Below are 14,238 nucleotides of genomic sequence, written 5' to 3' on the forward strand. Positions count from 1 at the left end.
TGGAGCTAAAAGCAACAGTAACATCCACCCTTAGGAGTCAGCCACATTTAAGTAGCAAATATACTTCACCTTGTCGTGCAGTTACTGTTAATACCTCGTTCAGACATTTAACATTGCTTATATATATATATATATATATATATATATATATATTATTCAAAAAAATTCCAACTCTGTCTGTTTTTTATGTTTTATTTATATTATAAAATTAATGTGGGATATAGAATATGGAATATATAGTATATATAGTAAAATGAAATGAAATATTGAATGTCTTATTGAATAAATGAAATATTGAATATTAAATATTTAAGGACTAGTATACTTTCCTGCTTTCTAGCAGTCTTCAAGGTCCCGTGTGACAGAAGTGTTTCAACTGTAGTTGACTGGCTGTCTTTTTGCCCTTTATACACATTCCTTTGGACAGCAGCAGTAGGTGTTTGGCTATTTTTAGAGATGATACCAAGTTTATTTTTAGAAATGATGACATTTGAGAGATTTTTTGTGTTTTAGTTATAGGGATAAGATTTAAAAAACCCCAAGTAAGATTAATTTAATCATTGTTTGTTAAGCTTGGGTTTCAATTTCTTAATAAAGTCCTTTTCTCTCCGTTTTCTCTCAATTTTATTCAGGTTGTAAAGTTTATGAAATGGAAATATCATAAAAGTTTTTTGACCACATATTGCCAGATGGTTACTCAGTGGTATTTGGTGGACCTCTGGATTTTTAATCTGTTGTCGATGCACACACGAGCATTCTGATAGTGCATTACCTGTCTGGCCAATTTGGGCATTTGATGCAGTAGATTAGGTTTCTACTTTTGCATTTTCGCGTTTATGAATATTTTCCCTGTTTTTGTGTTCATATATGGGCCGGTATGAATTAATTGGCATGTACCACATCGGCCATCATTGCATTTAGACACAGTGAATGTTTGATTTTTGTTGCTGAGGTCAGACCTTGCCTTTGTTAATAGTTTTTTCAAGTTTTTAGGTTGTCTCTTACTGAGAACTATACTTTGATCTGTAATGATATTTCTCAATTCCTTACTTTGTGCAAGGATTGGAAGATTTGCTTTAGCAATATTGAAGCTGTTCTGGTGGCATGGATTTTGTGTCACTATAAATGGTATGATTTGTTCTTGTTTTTCTCTTCTTTGCGGTTTCCTCAGTTGTTGTATGGGTATTTTCGAAGCCCGCTGAATACCATTTTCTATAAGTAGTGATGGGTATTTTTGTTTGAGCAGAAATTCTTTCAGTTCCATCAGGCACTGATTTCTGGTCTTTAGATCCTCTACAATGGTATACATTCTTCTGGCTAAGCAGTATGGGATGTTACGTTTTGTATGCGGTGGATGGCATTATTTAAAATTCAGGTATTGGTGTGTATGTGTGTGTTTATAATATATATCTGTGGTAATGGCGGTGTTCTTTTTACCAAATTACCATCTAGAGATGGTAATTTGGTATTGCTCATCTCCTTTGTAAATTGGATGGATGGGTGTAGGTTGTTCAGGAGGGTGTTGAATTCTTCCAATGTTTTGAGATTTTGTCCAGATTATAAAGCAATCGTCAAGGTATCTCTTCCATGCTTTTTCAATATACTTCCTAAATTCAGTGCTGTATCTCTCCTCTATTTCCTGGTAGAGTTTTTGTTCTAAGTATCCCATCACCGAATTTGCATAAATGGGAGCAAACCTCGTTCCCATAGCCGTGCCTTTAATTTGGATATAGTTCTTTCCATTGAAGAAGAAAGTGTTGTTTTCCAGAATAAGTCTCACTGAGTCTAATATAAATGTCACTGTGAATCTGTTGGGAATTACTTCTCTATGTTTATCTACCCAGTATTTGATCACCTTTATTCCTAAATCATGTGGGATATTGGTGTACAGGCTTACTACATCAAAGCTTAGTAGGATTGAATTTGTTTCAGTGGTTTTGGGAAGATGGGATAGAAAGTCGATGTCATCCCGTTTCACATCTTGGTTCAACTTTGATAATGTTCTTTTTCTAATTTCCGTGTCTTCCGTTGCCACTAGCCCTTTAACGAATATTAAACACTTGAACATATCTGGCGTTAATTCTTCTAACTTGAACCTTTCGCAAGCCTTGTTAACCATACCAGCATATGTCACAAAATTATCAGACTCGTTTTTCTTTAAGTTTAAGCATTCCCATCGAATGTTAGACTGTGAACTTTTCTCGCTAAAAATATTCCTCAAAATATTTATCGTTTCCTCAAAACACAATTCCGCGGGCTTTCTCGGCAAAATAAAGTTACAAAAATTTTGTGTTCTGGAGTAGCAAGCTTTCGCAAAAGGAGTCTTACCTTCCTGTCGCTAGGCCATCCCTTGCATTCCTCTCGGAATGTATCTTCGTATCGTCTGTAATATGCAGCAAAAGTAGTTCCTTCATCTGGATTGTACTGAAATTTTTCGATGGAATTTGCAACACCATCTGCTGAAAATGATTCTGTCGCATTTCTCGCCTGCAGTAACAATTCTGTTAACTTCTGTAGTTGCTGCTGCTGCTGCTCTTGTTGTTTCACTACAGCTTTCAGTAACTCTTCCATTTTTGGTGCTATTAGAAACCTCATCGCCACTGTTATGTCTCAAGCTACTGCTATCTAGCACCTTCGGATGATCTCTACTCAACCGCTACACAACAGCTACTCAACTGCTACTCAACACACCTACCACGGCCAGACTACCTCTATTTATATGTCTTGGGTGGATCCTACTTCTTCGCTTGGGGGTGTCGACACAACAATACCCAACCTGTCCCTTGCTTTCAATTTGAGGATAATACAACCTTCTATCCTCACTGCACAGTCATTCCCTGATTCCTTTGTGATGTAAAAATTTCCTTTCAATGAATTGTATTTTCCTTATTTTACACATTTATCATAGGTATTCAGCACTTTTTCTACTTGTACATTTTGAATTGATAAATATGGGGAATTTAATTTCTTTTGCCTTAAAAAAGTTACTTTTTTTGAAATTTCCTTTGTTCTTTCTTTCCTTCCTTTGGTGGTACCTCCAAGGAACAGATAGCAAGTTTCATTGGTATCCTGCAGTTGTTTTCCAAAGAGTGCTCTTCTTTTCCTATGTGAATCTTGAAATTGCAGGAGATTATTCGTCCAGATTTGTTTGTTTCTATTAGTGACACAAGCATTTCTCTTATACGACACTAGCAGAAATACCCGGCGTTGCCCATGTTACATGCAATTGAAGAATTAGACTTTTCTGTTATATTTTCTCTAATGAACTGGAATACCTATGATTCGAATTTCATCAAAATTGCAGATGAGGGTTCTTTCACTCTTTACACACCCTAAAAAAGTTCTAATCATGACACATGTATCCCATACTACTGATCTTTATGCACAGATTCCAAAATTCCAGTCTTATGGAACCTGTTAAAAGGATTTTGCTCCTGAAAAATGGAGGTCACGGAGCTCTAAAATGTGGGAGTTAAGGCCCCTATTGGGGATATGTGTCTTAATGTCAACCAGAGAAGTTGAATTGTTGAGAATCTTTCTAACGTGGGTCTTATATCTATTGTTTGAATTTCTTTGAAATAGGAAATATATGTATGTTCACTGGGTTTGTAAAAGAGAGCAAAGCTACAGGAAACTAAAAGACGAATGATCACAATAAGCAGTCAGCTAGCCTACTCTAGTTGTTACCACTCCCAGTGTAGGATTCCTCACCATACAGGTGACAGGTACAGCCGTAAGATGCATTCCAGATTTATAGCAATTGGAAGGGTGTGACCCAACTCAAATAAACATTAACAACTGTGTGACGTGAGGGCTAAGGAGAACTGGAAGTGTCACCTCTGGAGTTTGCAACTGACCACTATACTGATAGGTAACTGGACAATAAATTTACAATCTATAAATGGCTATGAATAACCAGTCACTCATCTGGGAAGGCCTTGAAATCAATGTTACCATCGAGGGACTATCTCTGACCCAGTGATAATAAAAAGGAGGTCTGCAACCAAATAACTTTACTGAACACTTTGCAACTGAATCAGTGGAGGCAAAGATGCCTCTCCTTTACTTGACAATTTATGCACCACATTGCAGAAATCACAATCTAAGTATATCTCAAAGCAAAGTCTTATACTGTTGTACCATTGAATTACAAATAATGCTCATCTTTTATGATCGGGTGACCCTACAGCTCCCAAGAGCACAACTGTATTCATCTTTGCTTAGATAAGATAACTAAATTGTGGGTGTTAATTCCCCATGAAGAGGTTTCTGTAACTTCTGAGAAGATGAAATTTCAGAAATATTACTTCATTTGTGTGTAATATCTATGGTTAAAATTTCATCAATAGCCAAAATATATGAATTTTTATGGGGGTTATGACCATTATGTATAGAATATAATTTCCAAATTTCATAAAGATCCATTAAACTAGTTTTGATTCATAAAAAATGAGTAAATTTGGGAGTTAAGGCCCCCATTAGGGGGGTCTTAGAATCCTCACGAGAAGTGGAAACTTTGAGAATACTTCTTGATGTGTGTCAATTACCCATGGTTGAAATTTCATCATCATTGAAAATTTATGAATTTTCATGAGGGTTCTGCCCCCTTTAAGCCATCTCAAATTCAAACCAAACATATTGCATTATACCTGCTCTTATGCATTGAATCTAAGTTCCAAATATCATAAGGATCCATTCAGTAATTTTGGTCCATGAAATTGTATGAAACACACAGCATTACCCTTCTCCCTAGGCTTGGATTTTGTGTTCCAAATTTGATTAGGATTGGTGCAGCAGTTTTCGAATGTATAAGTAACACACGAACACACATAAAGACATTGACTTTTATATAATAGATATGAATATGCACATATACATACATGTATGTGTGTGTGTGTGTGTGTATTATATATATGTATATATATATATATATATATATATATATATATATATATATATATATATATATATATATATACACACACACACACACTCAAAAAGATAGATTGATAGATACAACTGACTGGGAAAACAAAAATATGAAACACTGCCTAGTGCTTTTTTTTTCTAGTTTGATAAGCCTGGTACTTATTCTATCAGTTTCTTCTTGTCAAACCAGTAAGCTATGGGGATGTAAATAAACGAACACCAGTTGTGAAGCAGTGACGAGGGGAAAAACAGAGACAAAGACACACACATACACTTACATATATACATACACATATATGATTGATTTCTTTCAGTTTCTGTTTACGAAATCCACTGACAGGGCATTTGTTGGTCTGAGGCTATAACAGAAGACACATGCCAAGTCACCACACAGTGGGACTGAACCCAGGACCATGTGTTTTGGAACCAAGTTTCTTACCACACAGCCACACCTGCACCTAATTTGTTAGGTCACTGCGTCATTTTTTCACTCCAAGAAATTCCTAATAACGAATATAATCCATAAAACTATACGAGTAAACATTTTCTCCCTAATAAAATCTAATTTCCTCTTTCTAATACAAATCCTTTCAACTCCTACTTTCTCTTATGAACCTGTACAAACAATCCCCCATATATATACACTTAAGACTTAGTTGTGGGTTGGGAGTTTGATCGGCAGATGTCATTATTATTATTATTATTATTATTATTATTATTATTATTATTATTATTATTATTATTATTATTATTATTATTATTATTATTATTATTATTTTAAATTTTTCCCACAAGGGTGGCTTCGGGAAGGTGGAGAATAGTCGATATATCGACCCCTGTGTCCAACTGGTACTTATTTTTTAGACCCCAAAAGGATGAAAAGCAAAGTCGACTTCGGCGGAATTTGAACTCAGAACGTAGAGATGGGTACAAACCTCCCGTCGCTACACTGATTCTGCAGAACAGGGTTGAATGTGAAAACCAACTTTGAAGTGTAAATCAGTGAACTTCATTACAAATGTGGGTAATTTTTCAGATTAACACCCGCACGATTTTCCCTAGGGTGTTAGGGTTACGGTTTTGGGGTCAGGGTTAGTGTTTTAGGATTACGGTTACGGTTAGGGTTACGATGAGGGTTACTGTTATAGTTACGATTTTAGGGTCAGGGTTAGGGTTTAAGGATTACGGTTACGTAATCGTGCGGAATTTTTTGCGGAGGGTGAAAGTGTAAACAAGAACAGAGTAGTGAGAACAAGACAGTAAAAAACAGTAAGAACAGGACAGTGAGAACAAGACAGTAAAGACAAACGGTGAGGGCTGTTAAGCCAAGACGATAGAAAAATTATTATGAATGATTAAGAGAAGAGACAGAAAATGTATGTCTTTTCTAGAAAAAGGCATATTTTTCTAGAAAAGACGTATTATAGACAGAAAATGTATGTCTTTTCTAGAAAAAGACATATTTTTCTAGAAAAGACGTATTATATAGGGGTACAAAAATTTAGGTTTATCTAAAGGCAATTATAAAATACTAAGAAGTATTAAAATGATCAGGTAGCGTAGAACACTATAGAAATGGAATAAAATAGCTAAATCACTAAAAACCATGATGAAGTATATATACAACTTAGTAACATCAATAGAGACAGCTTATGGACAATGTATAATAATTCAAGTAATTTAAAACTAAAAATTGTTTATTTATTTATTTAGCTTGTATCTATAAAGACTGATACCCGGTATTAGTTAAAAGAATATTGATGTTATAGGACATACTAATTATACACTAATTTTAAATTAAGAGTTATAATATAGATTTTAAAAGGTATTAGTGTTAATCCGTACATGATATTATAGTTTCTTAGGAGTACTTAATTAGAAGGGCTACTTAAATAAAGGCCAATATAAATACTAAGATCAGGAGGGTGGAACACTTTAAGAAAAGGATAAAACAAGTAATTACTAAAACTATTTTAAACAATATAGCTATAGGGTTATCGAGAAGATTTAGCATTGACGCAAAAGAACAAATTAACTATATATTAATTAAATTGTAATCTAACGAAGTAGCTAATTGTCTTTGCCTTCAAAATTCGGAGTAGATGGAACAGGGACAACTGACGAAGGGTTATACTCTTTATGTTGCATGTCTTGTTTCCCTATTTGTTTTTTTCGTTGTTCGAAAAAAGTTCATTTTCTGTTTTCGTTTCTCATTGTGTTTAACGTTTTTTTATGATGTCCTGTACCCATATATGCATGTATGTATATATATAGATGTAGGTATGTACATATATGTATGGATATATGCATATGTTTATATATTATTTATATTATTATATGATCAAGCGACACGCATCCTTTTCCAAGTAAGTTTTATCCTAATTTTTATATATATATATATATATAGATATATACATATACATACATATATATGTATATATATATATGTGTGTATATATATATATATGTGTGTATATATATATATATGTGTGTATATATATATATATATATATATATATATATATATATATATATATATATATATATATATATGTATATATTTGTTCATATGATGATATCTCCACAATGTGTTGATGATGAGAAAAACATGTAATCGTTACCAATATAACAAGAGATTTCACCACAAGAAGTCTAAAGTAGACTCCTTAAGGATTAACGGGTCTATATAGGGATGACTGTCTTCTATATATTAGGAATAGCTCCAACCAGCAACTACAGAGGATTAAGGGTAGATTGGCTAGATTTTTTCGTAGAATGGGGATGAACATCATTTATGAAGACGATATTTCTGCAGCAATTAAAAATGAGACATATAGACCATATCATAAACCTTTAACTAACCTAAAATATATAAATAAGTGGAGTAACCATCCTAGAAAAATTATTGATAATTTAGTTTAAAATATTTCATTAAGACTCTCTAGATTATCTGCTAATGATAAGATTTTTGATAATGAAGCTCAATTCTATAATTCGGCATTAAATAGGGCAGGATACAAAGAGAAGGTTTACTATATTGAAACTGATAGTAACAACGTTAAGACAGATAAGAATAATAGGTATAAGAATAAACTTAGTGGAAATAAGGAAGATAAACCCAGGAATATCCATAAACGTAACATAGGTAAATAATACTAAAGATGATAATGTTTGGTTCATAGTCCCTTTTGGTAGGAATGTTAAATCTAACTTGATTGCACAGTTTAGAGAGGTGATAAGCAGACATTTCCCAAAGAATTCACACTATGGTAAAATTATTAATACACATACCATTAGATTTGGTTTTTCAAACACTATGAACTTATCCCAAATAATTGCAGCTCATAATTTTAAAATACTTAAATCAAAAGGAATAGGGGGTGGATAGCGATATGAACCCTGATATAAATGATAATAATAATAATAACAATATTAATAATAATAATAATGGTAATGATAATCGGAATATGATTACAGTAACAGAGGTCAACCCCAGAAGATTGAAGTTTGAAGGCCTTAATGCGAGAGTTAGAAATGTAGTTTATCAATGTAAGGTAAGGACTCAGACAGATGTTAGGCGATACCTGGGATGTACTTCGGGACAAATCTGTAAAAGATTATCTAATCATTATAGTACCTTTAGAGATAGAAGTAAAATAGCAAGCACTAGTCTTAGTAAATTCATTTGGGAACTGAAAGAACAAAAAAAGCAATATTCGTTAGAATGGTCGGTCATCGGGAGGTCTTTCCCGTACAACAAGGGTAGGAGATATTGTTCGTTATGTAAATAAGAACTATATTTCATATTATTCTCTAAGGGTAAGTTGATAAATAAACTAACAAATAATGCTCTAAGATGTACACATTTTCCAAGACACACATTTCGCTGGTTTAAATAAATTGCAATATGACCGGGTATTATAGTACATTATAGTATAATATTAGGTCTTAAGGCAGGCCATATCAATGTATAATTTACCAATAGCAGTTGTGGTTTTTGCAAAAGCTTCTTGAGATAATATAGTATAGATTTCCATTGTAATAGGGGATTGTTTATAATTTATTAATGATATTATTAATATTATTAATAATATTATGAGGGGTTGTCTCCACTTAATGAACCTTTATTTAAGGAGGAATTTATTTAACGAGTTATTTAAGGACAAATTTGAATATGGACTGGACTTAAAGACGATGTTTTGGTGTTTACCTTTTGTTCTTAAACCTTTTTTCCCCCTGAAGACGTGTAAGGCAATTTATATGTTTGACTTGAATTTGACAGTTAAATATAGCCTTATACAGAAATGTTGACATAGGAATAAATTTCTTTTAAATTTAAAATTTTGGATATATATATATATATATATATATATATATATATATATATATATATTCATTAGAAATGCAGAGACGTCTATAATAGGACATCTACTCGCTAGAAATAGCAGCAAAAATACTACATACCACAAAAGTTAGGGATAATTTCGAAAGGAAATGAAAAATAAAAACTTTTACCAATCTATATTCTGTACCATGGTTTCAAGTCAATTTTAGTAAGATAAAGATTATATCTTACAAGGTCAGACTTTCGTCAGCAGAATTGACCAGACAACATATGAAGCACGAATCAGTACGCCGCATGGTTCGTGTTTTTATGTCTAATTTTTCAAAATATACCGCGTATTTACGGTTTACCTAATCGGCAGCAAATACAAAAATGCAAAATGCCGAAATTCCTACAGAAAATCATCCAAAAAGAATTTTATCATTATTAATAAATTGATAAATTATAGGGTGGCAAAGAAAATTTTAGAAATTTTATTTACCACCAGTGGCCTAGCGAGAGTAAAAACAGTCAATAGACTATGTATTATTCATTAGAAATGCAGAGACGTCTATAATAGGACATCTACTCGCTAGAAATAGCAGCAAAAATACTACATACCACAAAAGTTAGGGATAATTTCGAAAGGAAATGAAAAATAAAAACTTTTACCAATCTATATTCTGTACCATGGTTTCAAGTCAATTTTAGTAAGATAAAGATTATATCTTACAAGGTCAGACTTTCGTCAGCAGAATTGACCAGACAACATATGAAGCACGAATCAGTACGCCGCATGGTTCGTGTTTTTATGTCTAATTTTTCAAAATATACCGCGTATTTACGGTTTACCTAATCGGCAGCAAATACAAAAATGCAAAATGCCGAAATTCCTACAGAAAATCATCCAAAAAGAATTTTATCATTATTAATAAATTGATAAATTATAGGGTGGCAAAGAAAATTTTAGAAATTTTATTTACCACCAGTGGCCTAGCGAGAGTAAAAACAGTCAATAGACTATGTATTATTCATTAGAAATGCAGAGACGTCTATAATAGGACATCTACTCGCTAGAAATAGCAGCAAAAATACTACATACCACAAAAGTTAGGGATAATTTCGAAAGGAAATGAAAAATAAAAACTTTTACCAATCTATATTCTGTACCATGGTTTCAAGTCAATTTTAGTAAGATAAAGATTATATCTTACAAGGTCAGACTTTCGTCAGCAGAATTGACCAGACAACATATGAAGCACGAATCAGTACGCCGCATGGTTCGTGTTTTTATGTCTAATTTTTATATATATATATATATATATATATATATCTTTATGTATTGTAATTGGTTCTTTGAAGCGTTATAATGTGAAGCTATAAAAAAGACTTTTGAATGATTAAGCGTATTAGGTGTGGGGCATAGAAGTCACATAAAAATTTTCATTGAATTTACAGCTTGAATGTTTTCTGTTGCTGTTACAACTGTTACAAGCACCTCCTAAAATTGTTATATATATATAAAAGTCTTTTTTATAGCTTCACATTATAATACTTCAAAGAACCAATTTCAATACATAAAGATATATATATGTAAGGAACGACCGTGCGAACATATAATAACATGATCAAAGACAGGCCGTCATACAAAGAAAAGTGTGTATGTGGGTGATACATGTGTGTATGAGTGTTTACAGCAGATAGAAAGAGAGTCAATAACACGTGAGCAATTATACCAGTTGTTTAGTACACTATAGGAAAAGTTCTGTATTTGAAATGAGTTGGCTGAGTGTGGCAGAGCTGATCACTAGTTGTGATGTCGTGGCATCGATGCCGGGCCGTGATTCTTGTTATACAGATGTTCGTCGCTGGCTGAGAATTTCTTGTCTGTTTAAGAACTCTTGTCTGTTTATTTATCGTGGTGAAGCTGAGTCACCTAACAGGATCGAAGAGAGAGATGTGCCGCGGTAGTTTGGTGTGGTGTACATAGTAAGTCGTGTTGACGCTGGTGGTGTAGAGGCTGCTTGGTAGTAGTCGTAGAAACGTGTTGCTGATATGGCGACGGCGGTGGTCATCGTTGGCTGGACGAAGCTGTTGAAGTGGTCGCTGGAACTGCTGCTGCTGTCGTGTGGTACACGGAACAGTTCTCAAAGAGAAACTGGACCGAGACCAATTTGTTGGGTATGAGTTGATCTATTTATAGCGTTAAGAGAGCTCCAAGACGGTGATAGAATTTTACTCTATCACGTGACCTTATTAGGGGCTGTGATTGGTCAGTTTGCGTTCTGGCGGGAACGGTTCGAAGAAGTTGCCGATTCGAATAATAATCAGTCACGTGATGACAAGGAATGGGTTCTCTGCTACGCTCGCATTTATTTATATTTAAATGAGAAGATTGTATGTAATGGCGATAGTAGTTTTGTATCTAATGGCGATAGGTAGTTTCACTACATATATATATATATATATATATATATATATATATATATAATAATAATATTAGGGACAAAATCCAAAATTACAGGTAAAAACTCAATTAAAATCAATTTATAAAAAATTAAAATTAAATTGAGCTTTATAGATAAAATATATATAAAATATATAGTTTTAGGGAAAATAACCAATTTTCAAGAACTCATCGATGAAAATCCACTATCACATATAGAATAATTAACAATTTAAAGTACAATAAATGAGTATAATATAAAGCAAAGTAAATATCATAAGATAAATATAATAAAATGATTACACGTGTTTCATAACTAATTTTCAAATAGAAAGGAAATTTAAATCGATTAAAATCAATTGAAATTATCGAAAATTAAATTCTATTAAAAAATATAGCTAATCGTCAGATCTTAAGTAGAACAATAATTAGATATATATATCTCAACCAACAATAAGTACCAAATGAATTAATATGAAATACTTATTTTATAAAGATAGAAAAATTATTAAAAATATCAAAATAATAACCATTCAATAATCCTCCCTTCTTCCATTATAATAACATGTATATTATATACAAAAAACAGCTTACATAAATTATCATTGTTTTAAATTATCTTTGTTTTAAATACAATTTGAACGAGTTTAAGTTTAAAATAATAATGAAGATAAAATTAGTACATATTTAACCGGTGTAATAGTTAAAGCTATACTATTTAAAGCTAAAAACGTTTATTTAATTATCATTAAAAATCAATTGAATAATAGAAAAATACAAGAATATTTATTTCTACAAACGTAAGAATAAAAATATAAATGAAAAAATTATGAATGAAAAAATTAGGAAAGAAAAAAATTATTAAGTATTTAGTCAAAAAAAATGTTTAACTTCTTGCATAGTTCGAGCCCACAGCAACATAATATCTCCTCCACTATTTAAGTATTACGTGTCAAAAGTGAAACAAAAACACTCATGTCGAATACTTTCACTTTAAAAATGAAACTATTCCACTAACTGAAACAATCACATTTCGATACTGTAATGACAGATACTTTCAGAGAGAGAGAAAGAGAGAGAGAGGGAGAGAGAAAAGAGAGAGAGAGAGAGAGAGAGAGAGAGAGAGAGAGAGAGAGAGAGAGAGAGAGAGAGAGAGAGAGAGAGAGAGATGTATACGTATACATATAGATGTATATGTACACCATTTCGATAGAGAGAAAGAGAGAGAGAGAGATGTATATGTATACATATAGATGTATATGTACACGTATATGTATAGATATATATATAGAGAGATCTATATGCATACATGTATATGTATACATATGTGTAGATGTATATATATATAGATGTACATGTAATATGTACACATATATACATATATACATGCATACAGATATCTATACATATATATACACCCATCACACACACATACACATGCACACAAACACACACATTAGTCATTTGTTTTCTTATCCAAAACTACGTCAAAAGTACTGAATGGATCTTTATGAAATTTGAAAATTATATTCTTTGCATAACGGCCATAACTCCCATGAAAATTCATATATTTTTGATGTTGTTGAAATTTTAACCCGAACATAACAGATGAGCATTATTTGTAATTCAACGGTACAACAGTGTAAGACTACCCTTTCAGATATACTTACATTGTGATTTCTGCAATGTGGTGCATAAATTGTCAAGTAAATGAGACGCATCTTTGCCTCCATTGATTCACTTGCAAAGTGTTGACTAAAATTATTTCGTTGCAGACCTCCTTTGAGTCTTTTTATTATCACTGCGACACACATAGTCCCCAGTTGGTAACGTTGATTTCAAGGCCTTCCCAGATGAGAGACTGGTTGTTCTAAGACATTTATCGATTGTAAATATTTTCTTCCCAGTTACCTATCGGTATAGTGGTCATTTGCAAACTCCAGAGGCGACACTTTCATTTCCCTTTACTCCAAACGTCACACGTTGTTATTTCAATTGGGTCATGCCCTTCCAATTGCTATAGATCCGTAATGCATCTTACAGCTGTGCCTGTTACCTGTATGGTGAGGAATCCTACATGTATTGAGAATGTGTGTGTGTGTGTGTGTGTGTGTGTGTATGTGTGTGTGTGTGTGTGTGTCTGTCTGTGTGAATCCTTAAAACTTGAGAACTACACAACCAATTTCATTCAAATTTTACACATGTCTTACTTAGCGTCCCGGTTGTGTTTTAATCAAAAACAATTTCTAACTTATGGCATACTTTCAGTCCACAGCAACATTATATCTCTTCCACTATTTAAGTATTACGTGTCAAAAATGAAACAAAAACACTGATGTCAATTCGAACCGGAATCTCCAAAACATTGTCCCCTTACATCTCATTCTCATTTAAGTACCACGGCAGGTAAATACAAATTAATTCTCACGACGATATAATGGAAGATGGTAACAGACATTAACCACATGCTACCCTGTCAAGTCAAATATATTGTCATCCAATTCAACTCTAACCTTCCTACCCTAACGACAGTTCTAAG

The 14,238-nt window shown here is 32.8% G+C and overlaps 1 pseudogene; it reads right to left on the reverse strand.

The window, feature by feature from the left end:
• Positions 1-814: 814 nt before the first annotated feature.
• Positions 815-1,476, reverse strand: LOC149132158 (uncharacterized; annotated as a pseudogene).
• Between the last annotated feature and the right edge of the window lie 12,762 nt (positions 1,477-14,238).

This window comes from Octopus bimaculoides, chromosome Z (genome assembly GCF_046866305.1).
Source record: "Octopus bimaculoides isolate indiv1 chromosome Z, ASM4686630v1, whole genome shotgun sequence".
Taxonomy (NCBI): Eukaryota; Metazoa; Mollusca; class Cephalopoda; order Octopoda; family Octopodidae; genus Octopus; species Octopus bimaculoides.